Source organism: Ambystoma mexicanum, chromosome 10 (assembly GCF_040938575.1).
Source record: "Ambystoma mexicanum isolate Mex_15411 chromosome 10, UKY_AmexF1_1, whole genome shotgun sequence".
NCBI classification, from domain to species: Eukaryota; Metazoa; Chordata; class Amphibia; order Caudata; family Ambystomatidae; genus Ambystoma; species Ambystoma mexicanum.
The window spans coordinates 1,544,484,942-1,544,494,012 of NC_090932.1; positions in this window are offsets into that span (position 1 = coordinate 1,544,484,942).

Here is a 9,071-nt window from a genome sequence, read left to right on the forward strand (position 1 = left end):
GAGGAGAAGGACGCATTACTGAAAGCTGTAATGATGGGGGTGAGTGAGTCTGCACATTCTTTGATGATGGTGGGGGGACAGATGTCACCTTTGCAAGTGGATGGTTTGGTATTTTTGAGAAGATTAGTAACTTCTATCTCAATGACGTCTCTGAAGGCGAAGAGGGGCGTTTGAAAGAGGGGTTTAGGAGGGGTGGGAGGAAGTGGGCTGTCCTGATTGGGTAGGGCTTTTCGCTGTGTAGATATTTTTCTTGGAGCATTTTAACTTTATTGATGAGGGTGTCCTGAATGCTAGAGCACCGGGCTTTGTCTTTGATGATTTCATCTGGGGTGGTAGCAGAGGAGGTGAGGTCTTTGAAAATAGAGAAAATTCCTCAGGATTTTGAATTTGCTTTGGAGATTCTTTGATTGAAGGAATCTGATTTAGCTAGGAAAGTGGCTTTTTTGTGTGTGGATGAGATCTTTTTGAATTCATTTAGGGAGGATTGGTTGGGTGAAGATTGCCAGTTGGCTAGAGCTCGACGCTTCTTGGTGCGTAGGGTGGCTAATTCCTCTGTAAACCAGGAATTAGAGTGCATTGTTTTTTTGTTGCTTTTTTGTCTTCTGGGGAGCTATGGATTCAATAGCTTGGTTGGGCACCTGAGAATAGGTGTTGGCCAGAGAGATGGGGTCGTTGTTAAATGGAGGTTTAAGTTCAGGGATGTCGAGGAGTGGTGCAAGGTTGATTTTGGTAAGTTTTTTAGCGCTTCTGACTTTAGCGGGTGGGGCATATGGTAACTTGCGATTAGGAGTGGTCGGAATGGCAAATTGGATGAGGTGGTGGTCTGTCCATGGGAGGGCTGAGATTTCGGTGATGGACGATGCGCAGTTGTGATCTGCGATCCAGTCCAAGGAACGTCCTTTGCAATGAGTAGCTGCAGTGAATTTATGTATGAACTGCAGGTGGGTGAGTCCTTTGGCAAGGGAGGGGGCAGCTTTATCCTTGGGGTCCAGCGAGTCTAGGTTAAGGTCGCTGAGTAGGATAGTTTTTGTAGTGCTTTTTAGATTATTCCCTGAGATTTGGAGGAGGTGCTTTTGGTAGTCTGGTGGTGAGCCAGGTGGCCTGTAGGTGATTAGGATATTTATGGTGCAGTTGGGGGAAAGGGTGAGTTTGTCAATGAGGTCAGCATTGTTTTCCTATTGTTGGCTGCAGAGCCTAAAGGAGAGGGTATCTTTGAAGATGAGGGCTACAACTCCACCTTTGGTGGTTTTGCGATCCTGTCTCAGGATAGAATAACCTTGAGGGAGGGCAAGGGAAAGGGATGGGCCTGATGCTTCATGTAGCCAGGTTTCAGAGATTGCTAGTAGGTCAAGTTTGAGGGCAGTGATGAGGTCATTGATCTCCAGTGCGTGTGCTGGGAGGGACCGGGCGTTGATAAGTGCACAATTCCGTTCTGTGTGGTGTGGGGTGGTGTGAGAGGGCGTTGGGCGTGAGTGATGGGGAGGGGGCTGGAAGGAGAGGTATGTGATAGGCCATGTGGATGTGCAAGGTGCCATGATTGGGGGTGGGGCAAAGCCAGTTGGTGGTCTGTGTATCCAGTGTGCTACGTGAACAGCCCAGCACTCTCTAAGGTCATGCAAGGAAACAGAGCCATTTTATTGGACAGACATGCTCATATGACCAGGCTAGACCACATAGAAAAGACATCCGTGTATAACTGACCAATGGGATTGCAGCAAGGGCATCATGTGATAAACACGGCCTGGCTAGTCCACCGCCAATGAGTGAAGTCCAGTACGACGTGCTTTTCTTATCAGTATCGCAAGCGAGATTGTCTGTACATTAGCCCATTCCAGAGCGTTTGCTTATGATATAATATTTTATTTGTATCGTAATCATAGTTTCAAAGAGTGACGAGGCAAGGGAGGGGAACAAGGGAGGACAAAGCAACGATCTTACTAGGCCCATTGAGAACGCGCAAGTGCAGCTATCTACTTTCTGCTCCCTAAGGCACTCAGCTGCTGCCAGTTTTGGGCACCCAGCCTCACTGCATCCCAACACATATGTGGTGTAAGTCAAAATCATTTAACACATTCTCTGTTGTGTGTTATTGGTTCGATCTGAACACAACAAAGAAGGGATACAGCAAGGAAAGCATAGCTGTCAGGGCGTTGCTACATGTGAAGTACATTATAAGCAAGCGCCTTAACCCTATGAGAAATGTGTGTGTGTGTGTGTGTGTATGTATGTCTGCGTGCATACATAGAGTTCTAGAAGAGCATTAGCTTGTAGGAAACACATCTGAAAATGTTTGGGGAGAGTTTTTAATTTGAATGAAGAATACTATCATGTGATGTCACATAACCTTCCAGTGATCCATTTCCGTGTACTAGACCACTGCTGTGACGTCACTGGGCCCCATATTCATGTCATTGCTCTCCATTATGATATCATCGAGTGCTACTGAAACCCTACAGAGCCTTACTGTGGTGTCTTAGATCTACCTTGTGATGTCACATAACCTTGCAGTGATCCATTTCCGTGTACTAGACCACTGCTGTGACGTCACTGGGCCCCATTTTCATGTCATTGCTCTCCATTATGATATCATCGAGTGCTACTGAAACCCTACAGAGCCTTACTGTGGTGTCTTAGATCTACCTTGTGATGTCACATAACCTTGCAGTGATCCATTTCCGTGTACTAGACCACTGCTGTGACGTCACTGGGCCCCATATTCATGTCATTGCTCTCCATTATGATATCATCGAGTGCTACTGAAACCCTACAGAGCCTTACTGTGGTGTCTTAGATCTACCTTGTGATGTCACATAACCTTGCAGTGATCCATTTCCGTGTACTAGACCACTGCTGTGACGTCACTGGGCCCCATTTTCATGTCATTGCTCTCCATTATGATATCATCGAGTGCTACTGAAACCCTACAGAGCCTTACTGTGGTGTCTTAGATCTACCTTGTGATGTCACATAACCTTGCAGTGATCCATTTCCGTGTACTAGACCACTGCTGTGACGTCACTGGGCCCCATATTCATGTCATTGCTCTCCATTATGATATCATCGAGTGCTACTGAAACCCTACAGAGCCTTACTGTGGTGTCTTAGATCTACCTTGTGATGTCACATAACCTTGCAGTGATCCATTTCCGTGTACTAGACCACTGCTGTGACGTCACTGGGCCCCATTTTCATGTCATTGCTCTCCATTATGATATCATCGAGTGCTACTGAAACCCTACAGAGCCTTACTGTGGTGTCTTAGATCTACCTTGTGATGTCACAAACATTCAATCCTATTGTGGGTGATGTGATTGCGCGCCAGAGTGATGTCAAATGCCGTTCAGGCCTATTGTGATATGAGCCGCCTTACTGGGTTGCCATTGATCCTTACAGGCCCATGTGGGTTTTACTGCTATGTTATTCAAGCAATAATCCCTGAGCTTTGTGGCCGTTACCGCATCCAGTAATGCCCCGGGGGTGTAGTTAGAAAGCCCGGGGACATTACCGGACGTTGTAATTGCCCCCAGTGAGGGCTTTTTTGCTTTTAGTATCCCAGCATATTGTACCAGGATACTAATAGTTTGTAAGTTGCAAAACTTTCAGCAATGTACACACAAAAAAAGATGGCCGCCATGGATCGGGAGAAGGGACTATACTTCGTCCCTTCTCCCTTTCCATGGTGGCCTTATGGACGTCAGAGCTGCGCCAGGAACACTATTGTTCCCAGTGCAGCCAACGGACAAGGAAGCAGAAGGTAAGTGGTGGGGGGTGCCTTATTGTGTGTAAAAGTGTTGATGGGGTTGGGGAAATGAGACGCGGGGTGTGGAAAAGTGGGAAAGCAGGGAAGTTCACTTTCCTCCAAAACCCGGCAGGAGAAGATGGCGGCCTCCCACTCTGAGGAAGCTCGGAGGGGGTGATGTACCGTGTGGTAAAGCCCCCGCTCTGAGCCTCCTCATTGGCTTGGAGGCTGCCACCCACGCCCACCCCGGGGTACTGATCAGCAATATTCGAGATGTCCCTGTTCCCAGTTGTTCACTGTTGTGATGCCACAAGGCCTCTCAGTGGTGTCTTTGTCGCAGAGCCTTATAGGGATGCCTGCATCCCCTTCAAGGATGTTATAGGGTGGCATCACAATGTTAGTGAGCCTCATAATTTGGTTTTTGGGCACCAGGGTGATGTTGTTGTTCAATACTGTGATGTCGTTGAGCAATACTGTGATGTCAACGAGTCCTTCAAGCATATGCATCTGCCTCCATGTTCCTGGTTAAATACAGATATAATGCAACACAAAAATTAAAAACATATAAATTCTTCAAGGAGTGTGGAAAAAAACAAGCACTTGAAATCAACATGGAATTCTCCTACTCTCTATCCAACTTTCATAGTTGCGCTCGTTCCTACAAAATGGCTGCTGCCATAACAGAGCTTTTGCCATGATGTGGTCATTTTGCCTCATGGAGCAGATGTTACACAGCAGGTCTCCTCTAATACCTCTCTTCATGAGGTCTGGCAGAGAGCTAAAGCTTTCTCTGGGTCAGGGGTCTGCAACCTGTGCCTTCTGTGATCCCTCACCATTGAATATGCTGGTTTGGGCTAATGGGAGTTGTAGTCCAAAATATGTATAGAGCCAAATGTTGGAGACCCCTGCACTAGACACACCTAAAATGTAAAACTCTCCTATACACCATTTGCTGTTGAAGGACGACCATCCAGAGAATCACACTGAAGTTAGGTCAGCATGGCCTTCTGTTACCAGAAAAACAGTCTTTCCTTGCATTAATTCTGTTATCAGTGGTGCTCATGGAGGCCAAATAAGAAATGACAAAGCCAGCTAATCGTTTTGGCTAATCTTCAGCTTGTGCAAGGAGTATCAACAAGTGTCAAGTACTATCATCATATGCTCTGGTACTCATAATTTGTCAGGTATTGCAATCATATACCAGGTTTTGCCTTAAGAAAGGAGTGTTACTCATAGCCATTTCAGAGGCTATATTATGTTAAATGACCTCATACCGCGCACTGTTACCACCTGCATGGTCTCTTGGTGCTCTGGAGGTTCTGCAATGCAAGGGGCGTAGCAGGGTTTGCTAGTCGGATTGACTGAGCGCTGGTGTGCTGTCTGACGGTAGCCGTCATGTGGTGTTGAGGTGAGATTGTGTATGGGTTGGTTTCATGTTGGGTGTTGTGAAGTGTGTGCGGTTGGTGGTGCGGCAGAGGTATGGTTGTGCTTAGTTCAGAGTCTGAGGGTGAGTATGCAAAATGCTGAGTTTTTCGTGTGGTTAGTTAGTAGCAATATACTTCCTAGCCCCAACAATCCATCTAAGTGTGACACATTAATGTTCCCAGCAATCCATCTAAGTGTGGTACATCTCCCACCTCTAAGAATCCATCTAAGTACGGTACCTTTCCTACCACAAACAATCCATCTAAGTGTAGTACATTAATATTCCAAACAATCCAAGTGTGGTACATTTCCCACCCCCAACAATCCATCTAAGTGTGATACATTAATGTTGACAACAATCTAAAGTTGTCATAAACAGATGTACTCACACGCTTTGCGAAATATTGCCAGTAAAACCCTGTGCACTCGCGTCATTTCCCTCCAATACGCAGGCCCTCATACCATATGCCTCGTTAGCATCACACTGTCATAGTACAGCGTCCCCATTTAGGAAGACCAGATTGCTTCATGGGAGCAGGTAGCTGCTATCTGCAGCGCCAGTTCAGAGATTACAAGTCAGTTATCAGTCCAGCCCTGGGACTAACTGTCCTAGGGCTGCACTGCAAAATAAGTTTGCAACTTTCAAGTGCTTGGAAGTCAATCCTGGGCAAAAACACCCCATATAAAAGTTCCCCCAGGCTTGCGGATGGGTGTCCTCTGCTAAATTGCTGACTTTTGAATGGGAAATCTGCAATCAAATCCTGGCTTCAACCTATCACCAAAGAGGTGTGACCCCGGGCACATTGTGTCATCTCCTTGAGCTTCAGCTAATTTTAGTAAGCATTACGGAAACCTCCTTTTGTTTAGCATGCAACACTAGTGCAAAACAGCATTGTGAGAGCGTGCCCAAACTGCATGCCAACAAGTGTTTTTAGGACAAAAATCCCCGACCATCCCCCCCTCCCCCACCCCGCACGCTGTCGTCTAAAAACAAGCTCTGCAGCTTGGGTTTGATTCCGGTCCTGCCCTTTAAAAGCCAGAGGAAAACTGGCATTAATATACATCAGCAATAACAACTCTCAATAATAACCATCACTTATGTATTTAGTTATTTATTTAAGCGATTTGATTTACACTAAACATACTGTTTTATATGATTATAGATTTGAATTTCTATCCCATAGTTAAAAAATGTCATCCGATCCAAATTACAATTATTATTATTATTACATAAATATTTACAAGAAATAATTTTCCAAAAGTTAAAAATAGCAGTAATAAGTGCAACTTGATTTCATAATCATTTAATCATCATTGAACAACATAACATTGTGTACAACAAGACACAACATGTCAGTGAGATATACTGGCACACTGAAAGTTGGCTTTTCTCCAGGTCAGTCGCAGCTTTCCCGGGTCATAGAATGGCCCAGAAGCGCATTGCGTAACCTTTCAGTACTACGATGAAGACGCACACCAATCTCCATATTAGTGGCTAGCGCCTCTAGTGCCCCGCGTAAGGCAATAGCATGCGTGATAGTGGAGTGAGCGACTCAGAGAAGCATAGAGGTGTTGGCCTGTTACGCTGTTCATCGCAGCTGAAATCAATGCACAGCATTAGAGTATTGGGAACCGGAAGTGTTCGTCTAGTTGGAATAATCGTTTAATACAATCCAACGCAAAACACAATAGCAGCCTTTGACATCTGTGTGCCGTGCGCAGGTTCAAATCCCGGAACAGACTCATAGCCATACTCTTCTGTAGTCGATGCACTGAATAACTTCCAGTTGGGTAATACAAACAATCAAACAGTGCTGAGCAGCTGGCGGAATCCGTCTCGAAGCGCTATATACACATTTGGAATTGTCATTATCTGGGACAGAATTAAATATACATTTGATTTCTCTCCCACAGAAGAGGGGACAATTGATCCTGTAGTTTAAGAAAAATAAACACTGCCATTCACCCTAGAGCACCCGGTGCCGCGGCCTAGATGCGTTAAACAATCCTGACCCGGAAGTGATGATGGACTGACAGGCCTTGTTTCACAGCACAGGCAATTTGCAGAGGCCTAGCTAGCCCTTTTGCCAGAGCACGCGCCATCATCCGGTCATCAGTGATAGCCGCAGCCATGTGTTCTCGTGATCCCACAGTTCATCAGCGAGTCTGTGGCTTTTCTCTGAGCGTTCCCTGTTTTTTTACTTGGTTTATCAGGTGGCAGCGCCACCTATACGCCTGCACTATTGCATTATAGTACATCCAGGGAGAAATGGTATGGGAGGAGGGACACGAAGCTTGAAGGTGTTGTTTGGTTGTTTGCCTGCCCAGTGCCATGCTAATCCCTATAGCCATGCACACCCTTTTGCCAGGCACTGCTATTAGATGCCCAACCACTTGAACCATTTTGCACCTGCTGCCATCAATGTCCAGCTGTACCACCACAGCAGTGCCTGTTACGTGGCTTTCCCATTCCTACACGAAAGCCCACACTTTTGGCATTGCCAATGCTGGTTTTTCTCTGTGCTGCCTGCATGAAGGAACCAGTCATTGCAGGAGCGTCTCTCTTCCACGCAGCACGAGCTGGAGGGAAAGCTTCACTGTATCAAGTCAGCCAACAAGCTGAACAGCTCTGAATTCTAATGCACACCTGGCTGTCTGCTGCCGGCCTGGCAGGCAGAAACAGGATGGGGGCAGGAGAGGCGGGAGGGTGCTGAAGGTGGGCTGGCAGTAGCAGGCAGACATTACCATCCCTGATGCTAGGAGGACTTCTAGGCAGGAGCTCCCAGTGGCTGGTGCTGCCAGGAAAGCACTACAGACAGCAGCATACAGAGGGCTTTAGCACTCATAAGTGCAGGTGTTTGCCTGACTCAGCCATGGCAGGATCAGGCAAAGTCTGAGTGGATGGATGCTCTACAGGTAGTATAGCAAGCCGAGTGATGCATCCAATATGTTCATTTGACCATGTTACTTTAATGGGCATTATTGAATGTGCTAAATACATCAAAACATTCTTAATTACATGATTGTGACAAAACTATTCAAAATCTAAATAATATTTTAAATATTCTTATGACCAAATTTGCCAACGAGTGGCACCCATCCACTGAGAATGAACACTATCAAATAACCTGTTCTCTGGGATGGATCCAGCGGTTCATAGTGACTGTTTCGACAGTGTTGTTGTCTTGTTGAGCTTCATCAGTGCTCTGAAGCTCTGTCTAGAGCAAGGGGTCCACCTCTGGATTACCCTTCTCGCTTAGGGTATGTTAATTCACTCAAATTAGCTTCATTGATCTTAGCTGAAAGTTTAAAATAACAAATGATTAATTACATGATTGTGACAAAACGATTCAAGTTCTAAGTATTACATGTATATTTCTTAAAATATCCTTATAGCCAAACCTGTTTGCTAGGATCTGCAGCATCCGGCTGCTCTGTCAGGGTTCAGAGCGGACCTAGTCGGAGGGATGCAGAGCTGGTTGGGCCAGGATTTTATCCAGCGTCTTCACCTCTGTGGTGCATAGGCATAGCAGCAGGGCTCGGTCGTGTTATGTTATTGTTATTTACACCGCGCACCGCTGCTATTTTCATGGTCTCCAGGCGCTCTGGCGGATCTGAAAAGGAAGGGAGTTGGTATGGGTTAGTTAGTGGGACTAAGAAGGAAAAGCGCAAGGGAGCTTTGAAGTGCTGTTGGTGGCTTCATTTCGGAAAAAAACTGTCACACTGTGCTGGTATGTTTTAGCTGATCAATATTTGTGTGGTGTTTGGTGGGTTGTATGCAGGTGTTTTATGTGTGTCTTGGGTATTGTGGAGAGTCAGTAGAGTGCTTGTAGTTTGCAGGGTTTTTGTTTTTGTTCCAAAGGTATGTGTCTGTGTTGGCTGGTGGGTGTGCAGAGAACTAGAGTTT